We start from the raw sequence: 19,719 nt of genomic DNA on the forward strand, positions 1-19,719 counted from the left end.
CATTAAAAAAGATGACCATAATATCAACTACAGTATTTCAACACTACTTGTTGAGTAGTTTAATTTATAATAAAGCGTGATATTTTTGTATGCAAAACTTTTAATTTGTAAAGTAAATAAGTATCTTAGGTTGTCAGATAAATGTAGTGGAGTAAAAAGTATAATACTTCCCTTTGTACACGTATAAAATGGAATGACAAGAAGATAATCAAGTAAAGTACAAGTACCTCAAATTTGTACTTAAGTACAGTATTTGAGTACATTCCACCACTCCCTGTAAGTAGCACAGACAGAGGAAGACGTTTTAACCGTGTCCCTTCATTGTGCAGCTCACCTGTCCTTGTTTGATTGAGGACCCATATTTCATAATCCACCCTCTTATTTTAAAGCTCCCCAGAGAAGGAATAAATTCCACTCTTTTTCTCAACAATAAATATCCTGGGATTGGAAGCGACGTGAGGGTGAGATGTAGGTCATTGGGAAAGTGTGGATGTGTGGGTTTTGTGCGCTGTTTTAAGCATGGACATATGCGCTCGTAGGTATGTCAACACCACTATTTTTGGAGAGAAAAAGGAAACCTGTCAAACTCACTCTTTTTCTCTCAAGTAAAGATGTGAGTGTAGTGTAATCTAAGCTTTATAATATAATACTCTATACAGCCCAACCAAACCTCACTCACCTCCAAGAATAGCATTGGCTTTCCAGTGGAAATCCGATCATGTGCTGATAAGACGTGTGGTATTTCCAAAACGCACACCAGATCACTACTATCTGCTTCATTCATCACTATATCAACACTGCAACGGGTGGTACATGTGGATGAGCAAGTCCTGCAGCTCGATTTTTTATTTGGAAATATTGAGGGTTAAATCTCTGCATCTGGAGCACAATACTGTATATTTACCTTTGTAAAAATGTAAACAGTGCCCTGAAAACATGGTCTGCTTTTTTTTCTGTCAACAGCAAATCTGGTAATATGTGCTTATTATTACTGTGCCTGTGTTCTGAACTGTGTCCCATTCATAAAGACATCTGTAAGGTGTTCCGGATAAAAGATTCCCATTCTCAGCTGCAGCTTTGAGACACAAAACCTTGGCTGCAGAGCTGATGTGCTTTGAAACGTGCTCCGCCTCAGGGAGAGGGATCATCTTGTATTTGTTAAGAGATTTGTGATAATGGTGACTGGCATGCGGTACAGTTTTTTTAGACATATCACCTGTGTGTTGGCTCATGTCTTACTGTTGTTTATTCTGTGAAGTACTACAGGAAGCATAAGTACCCCATTGTACTTTTTTTTTCCTTGATGTAAGTACATCATTGGGTATTATTGAGTAATCATGGACAGATTATGAGACTTTGACACAGACCTGGGCAGAGATATGTAAAATGCCCCACCATTTTTGATGCAAGATCCATACTTTGTAATTGTCTCTGTTTTTATTTATTTATTTATTTTTTTGGTGGTTTAATGTCTCTTGGTGGCTGTTTTGTGTCTCTTTGATTGACGTTTTGCAGGTGAAGGCCGGGGTGGCCCCTAACACTTTGGGCCTCTGTGCCCGGTAGGCCCATTCAGTAATCAATCCATGTGGGTATTAATCATAATTTGGCATTTTTAAGTAGGCTAATCTATTCCAGTTGTTTGATATCATACTCTTTGTGTTTGTTGACTGTACTAATTCTATTCAACCACTACTTTATTTGACATTTGGTTTTTATTCTTCATTAAACCTGTAGGGGGACGGTCCCTCTACAGGTTGTCTCATTGGAACTACAGCTGCAGCTAAAAGTTACATATTGTTGCTTTAAGAGCAAACCAACGAAAGACAGAATCAAGACGAATAAAGGCTTAAGATAACGAACAGGTAAAACACATTGTGTGCATGCAAGCAAAAGCAGTCTGCATTGCTGCTGCTGGGGCAAAAAAAGAGCTGTTGAGTCTGCCAAACTCTGTCACGTCTGTGGTTCTGGGTTCACCTACATAAACTTTAGATATGATTACACAATGCACCTTGAGCGGTAATATCCCTCTGATTGACAGCATACAAACTTGCCTGGATGAATGCCCCCTTGAATCCTGCAATCCCCTCCCTTCCACACACACACACACACACACACACACGCACACACAAGCCCAATCACAGCTCAGGAATATTTACCTGCTGGGGAACCTTGGTTGTTGCTTGTCTCTACTCTGAGAACTCGGGGCAGCCAGGAGTTCATCTCACATCCAAAAGGAGCTTTCACGTTGATTTGGCAAAATATCAGATGAGTCTGCATTCTTGTGGAATGTCCGTGTCTGGGCCCTGTAGCGTGACAACAATGTCAGTCCTACATCTTCTTTACCTGTGCAAAATTGATTGGATATCGCAATCTGAAGAAGAATGATGTCTGGCAAAAATGTAAGTATTCTCAAATTTCTGTAATGCATTGTTTACCACACTGCATCCCCCCAGGAACCATTCAAACAGGTGCTCATGGCTATCTGTGCTATGTGTAGAAAATCAAATGACTTATTGTTCAGTAAAAGCAAAGCAACCTTCACGTTGGCACAAAATTCTCTCTTTGTCTTCCTGGTCAAATATGGTCAATATTTTCATGTTTTCTACCTTTGTCTTTCTGGTGTCTGCATTTACTGTCCTTGCTTTTTCTTCTTCTTTTCTCATGTTGTTTATATACACTGCTCTACCACCCTCAGCTCTGCAGGTGTGGTACACAGTGAGGACATCCGAACAATGACAAATATGTTTCCTATATTCTGCTGCCAGCCAGTACACCTTAAGACAGGAAAGGTGCACTGGAATTATATCACTGAACTGGAAATACAACAAACATTGTTTTATTTTGTTTGGCAGATGACCATCACTTTCACATACCATCTGTGAAGAAGACACAAAAAGAAAGGTCAAATGTATTTTCAAGGCTTGTAGAAGGAAATTAGTGCTGTAGCGTTGTTGTGGTTCAGTCTTCAACAGAGATTGAAAAATGTTTCTGAAAGGAGAATTGTTCTGCATTCTTTTAGCATGTGGCAACCCATAATAACAAGTTATGTGCTTTCAATACTGAATGCGGATATTATAAGATAATTCTCTCCTATGCTTTCCTGTTTCTCCGCTACAGTCTACTTAAAATGAAAAGTGTTTATTTTCAATATGACCAATGATAGCTGTTTTGGGGGGAGATCTTGCTATCTTTAACTAACAGACATTCACTCCCCAGATGAAATCCACCAATCAGAAACCAGGACGTACATGAGCCAGGCATAGCTGCAGTGTGTGGTCAGGGTCTGCACATATGGCTACATGCTAACCATAAACTCTGACTCCCCCAAAACAAGCCCTCTTTCTCTCGGTGTGTTTACTCTTGCTCAACACAGGGTTGAGAGTAATTTCACTTAATAAGCTCTGCAGTTGACTTAAGGGGCCAGTCTACTGCATTAGAAGTACTTGTCGGATGGCCGGACAGCTTCGGTAACCCCCCACCTTTCCGACTTCGGATTAGGGGGGCCATTTTTCCGTAACTTTCCAAAACTGACAATCCAACATTTACACCCACTTCACGCCGTGATTGGCCAGCTGTGAAGAGGTGAGGAAGAAGCCAGGGTTTGAACTCCTCTCTCTCACTCTCGTTTTTTTAACACAGAAAATGAAAATGTGTGTCGTTCTTCCCATATTCAAACGATATCACTTCCCCAATCTCTATGATGGCCAGCTTTTTACAACGTAGGTCTTTAGATCAGCTCTGCGATAATAAACTCAGGTACTAAATGCAGCCTCTCAACAGTAGTAATAATGATCATGCTGTCGTAGGATGTGTGGCCTAAAAAGGAAGCATTATTGGGTGAAAAAGGAGAAAAATTCAAAATCTCTTCTTCTGTCTTCTGCACAGTGAATGTTCTGTGGTGTGTCGTCAACATGAAAAGCTGTGTGCACGTCCTCTCATCATCCTGTCTGACTCATGCACACACACAATTGATTACCTCTTAGCCGCCTGCGTCCCTCTCTGTGCTGCTGTCTGCCATTATCTGCTGTATGTGCTGCGTCACTCCCATTTAACCTTTTGTCCTTCTTCTTACTCAGTTACCCCCTTCCTTTGACAGTGACACATTTGTTCCCGCTCAGCCCTAATCTCTCCACAATCAACACTCTTCCCAGCATCATCTGGTCTTCCTTTCACGCACAGATCCTGCTGGGCAATTTGTAACTGACTAAATAATAATTATGTGTCATGTTTAAAGGTGTCAAGGCTAAAATTAAGCTGCAAATGGGGAGGAAACAGCTTAGAGGACACCCATGTCTTAGAGCACGTCATCATGGACATCTTACACAGTAGTTGGAGCAGTGTTGGCAGTGATGCTACAGCGTCATCTGTGGCATTCTTATGTCTTTGCGTGTTCATGTTCAAATTTTGGCTTTAACCCTTGTGTTGTCCTTCGGGTCCCAGTGACCCGAAGGACAACACAAGGATGATGTACTTCCCTTTACTTTGTTGAGAATTGCTCTCTAAACCCTGTTTCTTGTAAAGTAAGTAAGTAAAGTTTATTTCTAGAACACATTTAAACACAGTTTAAGCTGACCAAAATGCTGTACAAACAAGAACTAAGGTGCTGTATTAACCCTTGTTTAGAGAGCAATTCTCAACAAAGTAAACGGAAGTACATAATCCTCGTGTGGTCCTTTGGGTCACTGGGACCCGAAGGACCACACAAGGGTTAAAGAGGAACTTAACACCACCCAAAATCTTTTTTTTGCACATCCAGAGAAGACGGTGAAACATGAATTTTCAGCCTGGTGTAAAAAGTTAAAGTAAAGTAAAAAAAGTTTAAAAAAAATAATAAATACAATACTTGCCTATATGTCCATTGAAATATATATATGTTTATTGGTCGGAGTTATCATTTCTCCTATCCATACTGGCTGTGGAGAAATCCATTCCTAGCACAATAATAATATAGGGAATGGGGTATCAAAACCCACTGTCCTTGTTCTGTGGATGTATTTGAGAGTTCACATGTGAGGCTTCTGCACCTGAGTTAGCCAAAGCAAGTGAGCATCTTTAAACATTCTAAATATAAAATTTGCTCTTTATTTGCTCTTCCATGGACAGAGATTTTTTTTGCTGAGCTGCCATAGAGAGTAACATGCAACTATTACAAGGAAAATGATCTGAATCCTGAAAATGACTTTATTACTGAGTAAAACTACAGCCTGGCCCATGACTAAAATTAAACAATACATTGGAAGGGCAAGATAGGATTTTACTAAACCTGTTAAAGCTGTTTCACTTTGCCTTCAGGGAAAGGATGATTACTGGGATAGAACATGAGAATGTTGTCAATATAGCTCTATTAAGCTCCTCCCTAAATAGAATAAAACAGATGGTCAAGAAATCTCTTTAATATTTAGGAACCTTTAGGAATTTTCTGCTTTAAATACTGGCACTCATCACTGTCTTTTGGCACTGTATCATTGTATCATCAGCCATGATCCCAGAGCAGTCTGCTTTATTGCAGAATCAACATATTTGTCCTCTGACCTGTACATCTGCTTTCTGAGACATTGACCAGAAACCTCCTTGTTACATTGGGAATGAGATCACAGATTTAGTTTAAGTTATGTTTGGTGTAAAGGACCCAGATATACTTTAAGATTACAGTAATAACTTGATAGAGCAGTGTGATACATACAGGGAACCACATCACTTGTTCTTCATCAGGGAAAAACATTCACACTATATTTATTTTTTGGAACTGACTTATCAAAAGGAAATCTTTAGGGAGTATCTGTCAGCCTCTGCATCTGTGTGTATACTGCTGTAAATTCAGGTTATAGAATGGGCCAGTTCACATATTTCCACTGCATGTAATTTGAAATTATTCAGGGGTAAAATGTAATCTGAGGTCAGTGGAGAAGAAGCATCCCTCCCTGCAGATATTTATGATTTACAGTTCTCATTAGAGTGGACATAAAATATCGCAGATGGGTAAAACACTTAGTGGAGGAGACAGGGGTTCCACCCAGCATTCATACAACAGACAGAGAGAAAGAGAGTGTAAATGAAGAGGGTAAGAAGATCATGTGAAGAGGAAGAGCGAGGGAGATGAAGAGGGTGTCAGGAGAGGACGGAAGACGGTGCGGGAGGAGGGATTGCGGTCCTAAGGCTTCATGCCAGATGTCCAATCACTCATGTACAACCTTTGCATAGCCTGGAGCTCACCAAATAACTTAAAGTGGTGAAGACATCAGCTGTCAGTCAGCGCTGCCTTGAGCACTTATAAGAGCAGAGCATTCTGTTTGATAACAGGATGAGCCAAGCTGGTAATTGGTCCAAATTGAATAAGTAAAGGTGGTGATGGGAAGGGAGGTTGATAAATCTTCTTGAAATCTTCTTTAATTATTTGTGCTAACAGGAGGATGGATGGATGGATGTGATGCATTCAGGGTGACCACCTCGTTATTGTTATGTTGCTGGACAGAAACAAAAAACACTATTATTAGGCTATATAAACATTAATTAAAAAAAATGGGATTGAATCCCTTTTTGCAGTGGTGTTGGATTTAAACTGCTTTAAATCAGAGTGAGCATTTGCGAAACGATCATTATAACGACACTGGACCTGTTGAACATAATAAATATAATTATTAAATATAATATTTTGGTTTAAAGCACATTTTAAGAATAGTAGATGAGAGAAACAGACCGATATTCCCTAAATAGAGACTAGGCAACTATTCATAGGCCATGTAACCGAAAGCTAAAATGCGTTCTCACTCGTGCTTCTTAAACTTGCACTTATTGTTGCTTCGGGCATCTTTGAGCAGGGCCTTCTCCTTCAGTATGTGAGTGTAGATCTGCTGGTGGGTGCAACTGTGGTTTACCTTCATAGGAACACTATCGCTTTACCTCCTCTTTACTAACCTATTTACCAAGTAGCTTTAAAATGTACTTGTAAGAAAACTTGTAAGACAGCTACGCAGATCAGTTTTTAGTTGTTTTTTAAATGTGGGTATAATTTTGGGAAACATGATTGAAGTAGGCTACTTCTCTTGTATCGCTCTGCTTACTTTTAAACTCTTTGTCTGCTTGTCTTTGTCAGCTGTATGGCATTATGAAAGCTTGAGTGAGCCATGATCCAATTAGTCAAATTCAGACCCAGACTAAAGGTTGGTCAGTCATTCAGTTTGTTGACTTTATGTAAGATTGTCTTCTTTCTGACGAGGCGGACAGTTGGTTGCTTTTAATTGGATGAACCAGCTACAGTACCTGAATGCACGTTTCCACCACAAGGACCAGTCATGTTGCACTTCAACAATAATGTCTTGTCCTGAACTCTACCAGCATCCCATGGAAAACATCTTTCAGTTTTAAATAACCTCTACATACAATAGAACTCTGACTTTTTATTGCACGGAGCTTCTGTCATCAGAATTTAAAAGAAACATCCCAGTAAAAAGATGGTTGATAGGAAGTTAAGTTTTTGATGCTGTGTGACTTCAAGTGAAGATATGATACAAGACAGATGCAAGATTAATGTCACAAGGAAGGCTGTTATACTCGATTTATGCCCTACCATTTTCTTGACATGTTTAGGAAAAATACACGCTGTATCTTCTCACTCTGAAACAAAAAATGCACTGCACTTAGTCGTGGATGTCTGGAACCAGAATAAAATAAGGTGGAAAGGAAATGAAAGAGAGAGTCATCTTAGTAGTCTTCCCAGAAGTGACTCAAAAGAGGACTATTTTCAGAAATCGTGACCATTGTTCCATTATTTACTATAAGACTGCAACAGCTGTTTATAATCAATGTGAAATATCCTCTGGATTTGTTTTAGACAGCTGCAGAGAGACAACGTTGCAGTGCAACACAACACTTAGTTACTCTGTAACAGGCTAGGGTAATGGGACTACTTTTTCAGTAAAGAGTGGTGTAAGGTTTACAAGTCCATCCATCTTCGTCCAGTTATCCAGGGTCATGGTGATGGTGTGGTGGATTTGACGCCTGCCTTTGGTGTGGGAGACCTGGGTTTGATTCCCACTGCGACACATCAACCTGGGTGTCCCTGCTCCACAGGCATGGGACATCTGACATATATAGCAATTGTAAGTCACTTTGGATAAAAGCATCAGTTAAGTGACATGTAATGTAATGGGTCTGGTTGCGGGGGCAGCAGCTTTACAATTTTTCTATTATATTATTTTATGTTTTACTGGCTGCAACAGTAAAGACAGAAAGGAAACATATGGAGAGAGAAGGGGTGACACGCAACAACAGGTCCCTGTCCTGAAAATAACCGGCAACGTTGCAATTACATGGTATGCATCAGATTAAACTACTAATTCAGAGTTATCTACTAACTACTTACTACCACCTTTGGGTGCTCTTCTCTTGAAAAGATTTCCCTGTAGTTTGACCTCTTGTTGGAAAACATCCATGTTTTTTACAGAAGTGGTCATGAAAAGTTCTATGTTAATACAAATATATCAAGATATTATCCACTAATGCACACATGTCAAATTCAAGGCCTGCGGGTCAAATCTGGCCCTTTCACAGATTTGAATGGGGCCCGCATATTAATTTAGGTTCATAATAAATTTTTTCTCACCTTGTTTTTCTAGCTTTTTCAATGTTTTGTCGCTTTTTCCTATGTTTTTGCTGCTTTTTTGGACCTTTTTGGTCGCTTTTTCCTTTGATGGCTGAGTTATTTTTGGGGGGCTTTATGATGACCAAACTGTAAGTGAGAAGGCTATATGAGAAATGTAATAATACAGTAAAAGATGCTTGAGTTTTTCGATGAAATAAAAGCATGTGAATAAACTAAACATGTCTGGCCCTTGATTTTCATTTTCAAGTGTCCTGCCCTAATTTTAAGAGCAGCAGATTAATAGATGTTGGACACCAGGCGCTACAGAGCTGAGACATGTTTGAGAGTCTCATTAGTTTTATTTACCATGGCCATCATCACCCTGCAACTTTACTCTGGCTCTGACTGTGTGAGCATTAGCTAAATCTCTGGTTCGCCAGCAATGGAGCAATCCAGGGTGGGACAGTTAGTTTAGAGTGCTAATGAGGTCCAGTTTTCTGCACTGACAGACAGTCTAAATATTGTCTTTCACAACACTGTGCGCTAACAGCTAAATGCTTAGGGTGCAAAGCTACTGAAGATCAGACAAAGAAGAGGGAGGTGGTGCCAGGGGAGCCAGATTTTTTTTTTATTACCTGCTTCATGTAGTTCTACTGGAACATAGGGTCAATTTCAGCAAATATGACAGAAATTTAGTTTTATAGGTCTTACCTACTGCACCTTTAATAGGAAAGACAATCAGCAGATTAATCATTAGTGAAAATGTGTATGCATGTCTTGTTCATAATAAGGTGTTATGTTTTCATGTTTTATCTGTATAATTTTTGTAATGTAACTTTATTCTGCAAATTAGGTCATTGAAAATTGTGATCTGGTTAATGTAAACTGCAGCAGAATATTTGTAAAAAGGAAGAAGAGATTGCTTAGCAAATGTTGTCTAGTTGAGCAGTGTTTGTCGAGCCATGCTGGCACGCTGTTAGGTGGTGAGACAGATAGAATCGGCAGCTTTTATCAGGTATTTCTAGGAAAGTATTCCATTACTTTAACATTAACTCTGAGCTGAAGGCAAGAAGCAAGACTAAATTAAAACAAAACAATGAAAAAACAAAGAATGTAAAAGATAACAAAACATTTCAGAGTAAATCTCTGTTTAGCAGCTGGGAGGAGCTGCAGTTGTTTTTGGCAGCGCTGCGATAATCCGCCCACATGGGCCATTAATATTCGGCTGGTTTATCATTGAGCTGTTTCAAGTAAGTGTTGAAGCAAATAAGTCAGAAAATCCATTTCTTATTATTCTGGGTGAATAGGTTTATTAAACCTTTCTGATGTAATTTCTTCTCATTTCTGAAAATGCAAATTTGAAAATCCAGATGTGAAAAGAAAGAATGTTGCCCCTTTTTTTTATTTGATCATTCCACACTCCTGGTGTTGAAAAATGATTGGAAAATAATGATTCTGTGTTGAACTGTATACTTTTTTTCAAAATAATTTTGATATGCATCGTTTTCATATAAATAAATGTCCGTTTTGTTGTTACAATTTTACATTGACCAAGATAAGAAACCGTATTTAAAGTGGATCCATCAACTCAGGCTGATACTCAGCCCTGAATACCAATCCAGTGTAGTGGAACGGAGCATCTGAGGTTAATAAAGAGTAGAACTGGAAATATTTGTATAATAATACTGTTACATTTTAGCAAATGTGCTGGCTTCAGCAATAAAGCACACGCATGTTCTCCAAATTACAAGTTCTGGGCATAACTTGGTCTCCTAATTTATCCCACATACTTCTACCAAGAAACCTCTTTGAAATGTGTGCTTCTATTCGTGTTTTTCATATTTGCTATATGAGATACCTAACTTTTTTATTTATTTTCTATTCTTTTGTCTAGTGTATGTCAAAATAGCAAACAACACTACTCACCCCCTCAGTCAGCACTTTCCATGTGTTACACTTTACAATTCTTTTCTCTGAATGTGGGCTTTCTCACACACATGTATTGGATTCGGTTAATTAGACCTAATTAGACAGGAAACTACAAGCTTGTGTAAAGCAGTTATCCTGAACCCCACTCAAGTTTAATTGTTATTGTTAATAAAATAAATACCCTGACCACTGCTCTTTAAGCTGGAGCTGGTTGATTTTTATGTTCTGTGATATGCATTTAAACTTAAGCAAGCAAATTTCAATTCTTCTGCAGAAACGTTTGCCTATCTGGTCACACACATTTTGTCTTCCAGCTCTTCAGAAACCACGGAGTAACCTTGGTTTTCCCATTGATACATTGTCCACCCTCTTTATATTTACCGTAACAGTGAATGAAAAGGTCAACCTGAAGTTGTTGATTAAAGGCTGAGTTCAGGCTGAGAAAGAGGAGTTGGAATCTCATCTATGTACTGACCTCACACTCCCACACCTGGATCTGAGTTTGACCTCAGCAGACAAAATGCAGGTTTGTGTGTGTACATACTTGTGGTGATGCATATGTGTGTGTGTATGTAAGCAGCCTGAGGACACCACAGCACACACAGTTGCAGCAAGGCGTGAAGTCGATGACTCAAGTCTGCTGAAACGCTGACTGTCAGTAACTATCCTCTTCTCCTTCTTCACCTCCTCCCTTCCCTGTGTGTGTGTGTGTGTGTGTGTGTGTGTGTGTGTGTGTGTGTGTGTGTGTGTGTGTGTGTGTGTGTGTGTGTGTGTGTGTGTGTGTGTGCGCATGCGCGGCGGTGTATCGCCTGCGTGCGTGTGTGCACACATGCGTGAGTGCCACTCTCCTATTCTCTAGTATCAATGCACATCAAATCCAGAAAAGTGCCAGTTTTATTGCATTCACTCCCCAATTCACCATATCCTTGCTGCTGCACCATGACTACTTATTATGCCATCAAATGAAGTGACACTACTCGACTCTGTAATTCTGTGAAGATGCGCATGTACCAAATATCTGTTAACCTACTCTGGAAAGGGTGTTATGGGTGATAGGTCAAAGAGGATTGCAGATTTTGCTGATGTGCACAACTCCTAAATCATGACACAACATGCAGCCCTGCGTGTCAAACAATATTCAACTTCCTGTTGGTAGATGGGTTTGAAACAGTATGTGGAGAAGCGTGTTTGACCTTTTTATAAGGTTAAAGGTCCCATAACATGGTGCTCTTTGGATGCTTTTATAGACCTTAGTGGTCCCCTAATACTGGATCTGAAGTCTCTTTCCCGAAATTCAGCCTAGCTGGGGGAACGCATATTAATGTTAAAAAACCTCATAAAGTGACAATTTCATGCCATGGGACCTTTAACTAAAATGTAAGATATAGACTGTTGCTTATATGTAGGTCATTGTGTTCTATGTACTCACAAATTGAAACCAATTCTGTTGCTTTTAAATCTTGCTGACAGCCCACAGCAAATAACACACCCAGTGAAATATGGCTGCAGAGAATATTTCACCAAGAGGGAAGGTAAAATGATACTTCCCTGAGATCATATCTGAGTTAAGTGACTGATTTAGAGCTAATAACAGTCAAAACAGGTGAATTTGCATCAAGTGCAGCATGTGTGGAGGGAAGCCCACACTTGCACCAGGATGAAACTTTGATGGATCGAGGTAATAGTTTTTAGATGCCCAACCCAAAAAATGAACATGTAAAGTTTTATAATTAAGTAGAGAAATGATGCAGAGAGCTCCATGGTGTATCGAGTGATATACCGCATTCTGAAACAGACATATCCAAAATCAACTTGCCTCGATGATGTACTATATACTGGGACTGTAGCCTGTAATTAATTTATGTTACGTTCTGTGAAGGAATCCCATGAATCAGACACGCTGAGATGAAACTAATTAGGTGTGGTTATTGATGCTGGTGTTATGATAAAAAAAAAACTTTGTGAAACTTTTGAATCACTGATGAAATGTTTTAAAATGTATCTCAAACCCCAACAGGGCAAGCCAGAACACCACTTGTTTTAGTTTATAATCAGCTTGTAAAATAAATGTAACTCAGCCAACATTTTCCTCAAAAAGCATCTGTAAAGAGATGATGCAGCAGGAAGAAATAAGTGGGATGGCTGCAAAGTCGGAGCTGAACATTTCTTGTAGATTTCGTTGGAAAAAAAAAATGTCGACAACATGTGTGGTCAGCAGCTGGCCTCCAGGTTCTATAAATGCATTTGTTTACCCTGCTCAAGTAGCCTGGCTCCGCCCTCCTACGTACTCCAACTTTTCATTTTCCTTCAGTACTCCGTCTGGGTTTGAGGTATATTCTTGGGTTTTCACCGACCAAATCTTTGGCGGTCCAATCAGCGAACAGAGGGAGTGGCTGAGAACGATGACGTTGAGGTCGTGACGTGCGCTAGCTTGAGTTGTAGTTCCGTAATGGCAGCGGAGAAAGATGCGGTCCGAACATCCAGAAGTTAAAGCCCGAGCAAGAACAACCTTTGCTGAGTTTTGTTGGTGGCCATGATGTTGTGGCCCTCCTCCCTACGGGGTTTGGGAAAAGTTAGATTTTCCAGCTCGCTCCGTTAGTGGTGAAGGAGTTGGCTAAGGCGAACGCTAGCGATGCTAAGCCGATAGTTGTTCTCGTCTGGTCCTACCAGGCAGTACGTAGGAGGGCGGGGCCAGGCTACCAGAGTGGCTCTGGGCAGATCCAATAGTTTTAAACTTCAACAGAGTACCTGCCTTCAAGGAAGTTAACACTGGTCAATGGAGAGTGGCCAGACTCTCTGTACAAATGAAACGTACCAGAGTCTGGTAGGACCAGGCTACTACTCAAGTGCTCTTGAGCAGAAACTTTAAATTCCTGCCAGGCACAGAGTCATTGCTGCTGCTGCTGCTGCTGCTGCTGCTCTTATGCGATTATGCGATTGCATAATTCAATGCATAATCAGCCAAAGTCCGCATATTTATGCGGGGACACTTTTTTCAAATACGGCGCACTTTCGCCGTATAAAAATGCATGATTTCATAATCCCATATATGCGTCACATATATCTTAGTAGAAAGATGAAAAATGTTGCGTTTACTTCACACAAGAGCAGACATTTTCCCCTGTTGCCATGGGAACGTTATGAAGTGACGTAATTACGCGACGTGAACATCATCGAAAAGCAGGTGTTGAGGGAATCACTTTTTTTCTCTTTTTCATCAAACCGCAGTTTTTGCAAGTTCCTGCAATTTTTGCAAGTTCCCGCAATTTCATCGCATAAAATTGCATAAATATCCCGCATATTCCATCACATTTTTTAAGAAAACGTGCTGCATAATCAAGGATTTTTGGCCGCAACAATCACAAAAAAACTCCGCATTTTTCTGGAAGGAATTTCTGGCTGACCTCTGAATCCCCTGGAGAAGCAGAATTTTCTCTTCAAGGAATCAATACTGCAAGTACAACATTTACATTTGTCGCACATTCCTGACATCCGTTAGCTTTGGTGATCATTAAATGTGGTGTAAAAACTGATAAACATACTGCATTCCTGTGGGGAGCTCAGTGGGAGAGCTGTCGAATAACTCTTCACACAAGTGAGGAAGACAATGCAGCTGTGGCCAGAATACTTAATCTGTTTTATTGAACGAAGAGAAGGAGTCGTCCTAAACCAGATATGGTTATAAACAAATCACCTTGCTCATCTGTCATTATACTGACAGCGTATATGTGTGTGTGTCTGTGTTATTTATCCCTATTCCGTACCTATCGACCTGTATAAAAAAAAAAATTCTCTGTTTAAACACTCCCAAAAGGCTTTTATATAGTACAGAATAGTTAGATACCTGTTCTGTATCTCGTAAATACTCGCACACATAGACGGCAGTTTTTGCATACCCCCATATACACATGTAAACACATTGACTTGTGCATACACATCCGGATGCAGTGCTTCAAACAAATGCTTGAAACCTAACTGCACACGTACACACTGACTCACACTCCAGATTAGGGTGGTATTGCTTTACTGTAGCATCCAGAGGCCAAACCCCACACACAGGCAATGAAAAGCAGAAGTCTCAGATGTGGATGGAGTTTGGAGGAATGAAGGGCAGAGCTCGCTGGCAGCAGCAGAACCACAGACAATCCCACTGGGCACACAGCTGAGACCCCTCTGCGACTGGCACAGAGCTCCGGTGGCACTGAGCCATCTGCACGTCTACTTCAATGAAACTATCCAAACACAAGCGCTTCGGTATCAGTCACGCTCGCTCCGCTACACATCCACATGACCTTGAAAAAGCTCAACGTAAGCTGAACTTGTACTTGAAGCCAAAATTAGTTGTTTTGTTTTGCATAGAATTTATATTTTATATGTTTTATTTAGGGAATATTTTGGAAACATAAAACAGAAAGGACACCATTCTGGAAATGCCAAATTTGTCCAAACATTTGAGATGAGACATAAAATACAGAATCACACTTACACATGTAGCTGTTAGGATCTTTGTGAGTTTCAAGGATTGGCACGTCAAATCAGCTCTGCACTTTCCAAAGTGTTCTGACACTTATCTGGCCAGGCTCTGTAGATGCTTTATAGACTTTGTAAATCTAATGGCAGAAACCGAGCCAGTGAGATGTACAGCAGATGTGGGGTTTTTTTTATTTTCTGGATATTTCATGCCATTATAAGACAGCTGACAGGAGGATGACAGGAGGGAGATGCAGCGCTGCATGGTATGTAGACAGCACTGTAACCCCAACTGAAGAATCCGTTGGCCATTGGATCACTAATATGTTGAATTTTGCGTTGAAATCAGACCATCAATAAAATCGTAAAGTAGAAAATGTATGTTAAAATACAGTGTTTTGGCTTTATTTTGACAAGCGAGTACTATATTAAATTTTTTTCCACAATGAAAGTTTAATTATATTTATACAAATGATTTTTAATGATGATTATAATGAAACATGCCAACCCATTCCCTCCCAAATATATCATTTAGGGGGGTGTTGCCACTCATTACCACATAAATACTTGACGTTCGCCATTGTTGGACCAAACCTAGCGTTTTGGTCAAGATAACGGTCTGCTGTTGGGTCATAAAGGCAGGGATACTTTAAAACAGCAAGGAGTAGGCTTTCTTCTGCATCAGTGGTTCAAGCAAAGAACTTGAATGTGCTGTTCCGACAGGGATTATGTCTAAAAAATGTCTAAAATAGTTGTGCACCTTTAATCTCAATCTCTGCTTTACCCATTAAGCAACCCAGCACCACAATATAATAATGAGCACTATCTTTTACAGACAGAATGAAGAATAGAATAAGAAAGGCAAAATTAGATTTTTGTCTTTTGATGGCAACAGAAAAGTGAACAAGTGAAGTCGTATATGGTGCATTATCAGTGTAGTTCAGTGAGGAGGTACTAACAGGGACTTTGTCCATGACCCGATTCACACCGAGTTGTAAAGGTGTGTAGGCGCTGTACTTTACAAGAGACACGTCAGGTTAATATGACATTTATGAGCGATGCTTCCAGAGATGCAGCTCCCAGAGAAGTGACTCAGAGGGGAAACATGCGAGCCAGCTGCGTCAGGTTTGACCTCTTTCTTAACCCACTGTAGGTAAACATTATCACATGAGGTCCTGTGCAAATATTAATCCCAATCCTGTCACACTGATTTTATCTTGTGCAATGCTGCACAGTTTCAAAACCTCAGGGAGGATTGTTTTTCACCGCGAGCCAGAAAGTCAGAAATCAATTCAGCTGGACACAGTTAACAACCCTGTTAGCACGGGGGGAAAAAAAAACGTGAATCATGAGGGAGCTCTGCAGTTCTCTGCCCAGCTTTAAGTCAACCAAGCCAGCCCAGTGTAGTGTGGACAATCCCAGCCCAGCTCAAATCAGCTCCAAGAACACCACAGCCATAAAGTCACAGATGTGAAAGACAGCAGTGCTGTGGGGGGCAGGAGTGGATCCAAACAGTGAAAAAGAGTAGATGGAATCAAGCTAAATGGAGGGGAGGGGGCTCAATGAATGAATGAATGAATTAGTAGAATGGATGGGGCTGCATTAATGCATCGATACACAAAAGAGTCAGCAATAGATACTGTAAATTAAAGCTGTACTTGTCAAAACCAATTTATAGTTTATAAATATACACTCAGTTGCCAGTTTATTAGGTACACCTAACTAAAATGAATGCAGTTTAGTCCTGCAACAGATTGTACCTTCATTAAGGTCAAAAGGTTCAGTTTTTGTTGAAACTGTTTTAGAAAAGTGTCCATGAATTGGATTGTGTCATACAGAGTGACACCTGTCAACATGATGCAGCAGTTTCAACAAAAACTGAAAATGATGACCATTATAAAGGGAGGGTATTCTGCAGGACTGTTGTTAGACTGCATTAGTTTTAGCTAGGTGTATCTAATAAACTGGCAACTAAGTGTACATCCAAAAGTCACAAAGAGCTGTAAAAGAGTAGTGCATCAGGCAGAAAATATGCATGTTATTTCCTCACAATGGAATAGAATATCAAAGCTTAATTGTGTAATTTGCTTGGAAAACAGAATTTTGCAAAAGAATAACTAAATATTAGCCTGACGTCATCATACTCAGATTCTAGTCAACTTCCCGACCTCGAATGTTGTGGGCGGGGCTGAGTTCGGCTGGCATCCAGGCTAACTAAATATATCACCTCATCACAAATTCCACTGCAAGTCATTGAATGACAACATTTAGTTTTTACAAATTTTTTAATGCAGCAGCAATTGTTACTTTTTTTTGTGGGGGTGGGGCCTTCATTTTAGGCTTGTATTTATACAGGACAGCTGAAGACATGAAAGGGGAGAGAGAGGGGGAAATGACATGCAGCAAAGGGACGCAGGGCGGAGTCAAATCTGCGGCCGCTGCGTTGAGGATTAAACCTCTATGTATGGGCGCCCACTCTACCAGGTGAGCTAACCAGGCGCCCAGCGATTGTTACTTCAAACACTAAACTTGTAGAAGTTCTATCTGTTCTGTTTATATGTGGATGAACTTTTATCTTATATAAACCAAGAGACAATGATGCATGTTCATCCACCAATTTCTCTCTCTTTCTCCCTCCATTCTCCCAGAGAATTGTTGATCCTCACAAATACTGATGGAAAAATATGCACAGATGGTTTCTATTTCAGGGTGGTTTCTGTTAAAGTAATCAGCTCTGAGAAAATAATAAATTACAACTAAGATGACTAACACATTTTAAATATGCTTTGAAATGATCCCTTGGGAGATTTGATCCCACAACAAAAATGACTTACACTGTTTATTATCCTTGAGAAATGTTTCACTTCGACTTTCTCCTGGCATTGGTTGCCACCTTAACCTGGACACATTTTTTACGTTATCAGTAAATAACGTACTCTAATGTCATTATTTTCTGTGAATATAATCTTCATGTCACCTGCAGTTGTTTTGTTGTGCTAGGTCTGATCCATTATGAAGTATTGTATTTACACTTGAACAAGTCATTTTTAAAAAGGAAACGTGGTCAAATATTGTATAATTATATTTCTTCTGAAAAACTATTTGAAATGTTTGCCACATTGTCAAACATGTTTAGTTTCAGTCAAAATGTGAACACAACAAATGCTTCCTGCATTTCATGCTTTGTTCCATTAAATGCACATCTGGAAAACATAAATCCAGGCAGAACAAATAAAAACAAAAACACAAAAACAGGGGGAAAAAAATAATACTGAGTGCAACAACTTTATCACTTTGTCAGTCAATCAAGGAGAACTTCCTGTGGATAAACTCACACATTTGCAAAGCTGTTTAAGTGTTTTGCATCAATTCCAAGATCCTCAAATCATGACTAAGCCAGTCTTAAATGGGAATTTCAGTATTTTTCAACCCTAATTCAACATGCATTTGTGTCTAGGTGACTACTGTCAACAAGTTTTTGTTTTTGAAATTGGTCCAGTATTGAGAGAAAATGCTGTAACCGGGCTGCGATGTAATCCGATAGGGCAAATGCTCACCGTCAATGTACAGTCACTAAAGGTTTTGCCACTGACAGGTCAGATTGTTATAATAAGTGTCTGGAGCCAGTCAGTGTGAATGGGTGAAAAAACAAGTCAGGTCTTCATAAGCAACTTGCAACACAGTTGCTTCGATTTCTTTCAACTAAAATATTTGAACAGTTGACAGTTAAATTAAATCTTTGACACCAAGAAACTTCATACAAGTTCAAAACTTGAGACTTGAATATTTGTTTCTGTCAAGCCTTCTGAAAAACAAGTCTCAAGTAAGTCAAGTCTCACAGCAGTCAAATCCAAATCAAGTCTCATTTGTGTGACTTAAGTTCGGGTCCAAGTGTAAAGTCTACAGCTTTGGACATTTGTGTCTATGATTTCATAAGAACTGTCCAAACAAAGGGCCACTAGTCTGTGAGAGGACATGATGGGGGACCAATCACTCCGTAAGGAGTCCTCTGTAAACCATCTCATTTGGGAAGCAGCGGGCATGTACTTCAGGCCTCCAAAAGCAGTACCTTAATGGGCCGCTCCTGTTTCAGAATTTGAAAAGTGAACACCAGCACCCCTAGAGGATAAAAGATGGTTAAGGTTTGAGGCTGCAGAGGAACAAATCACATACGGCATCATTCAAGCACATAATGAAGTCACTTCTACTTTCAGTTCTCTGTGGGTGAAAAGGTTTGCAGAAACATCTGTGGTGTGTTGGGGACTTTATTATCTCTCTCTCTCTCTCTCTCTCTCTCTCTCTCTCTCTCTCTCTCTCTCTCTCTCTCTCTCTCTCTCTCTCTCTCTCTCTCTCTCTCTCTCTCTCTCTCTTTCTCTTCTAGCTTTCTATCTCTTTCTCCCTCTCCGACCCCGCCCCACTTTTCCAGAGTGGCCTGTATTTTGGGTGTGTTTCCGAAGTATATATATATATATATATATAACTGCATACGTCTCAAAGCCACTAATCAACATGACCGCAATCCCAGACTTCTCCAGGAAGCCCAGCATGTGGTAGCTATACAGAGAGATCTCTGATTGGCTAAAAGAGCATAAAAATAACCCTCAGATTGGTAGAAAACGTTTTGAGTGAGGAACAGCAGCTATCTCCTGAGTAACATTATGGGTTCAATTCGGGATTGAGAAACAAACAATTTGAGAAGAAACCAAATGTTTTAGCCTAGCGGTGGCAGGAAATACGAC

The sequence above is a fragment of the Perca fluviatilis genome, chromosome 12 (genome assembly GCF_010015445.1).
Source record: "Perca fluviatilis chromosome 12, GENO_Pfluv_1.0, whole genome shotgun sequence".
Taxonomy (NCBI): Eukaryota; Metazoa; Chordata; class Actinopteri; order Perciformes; family Percidae; genus Perca; species Perca fluviatilis.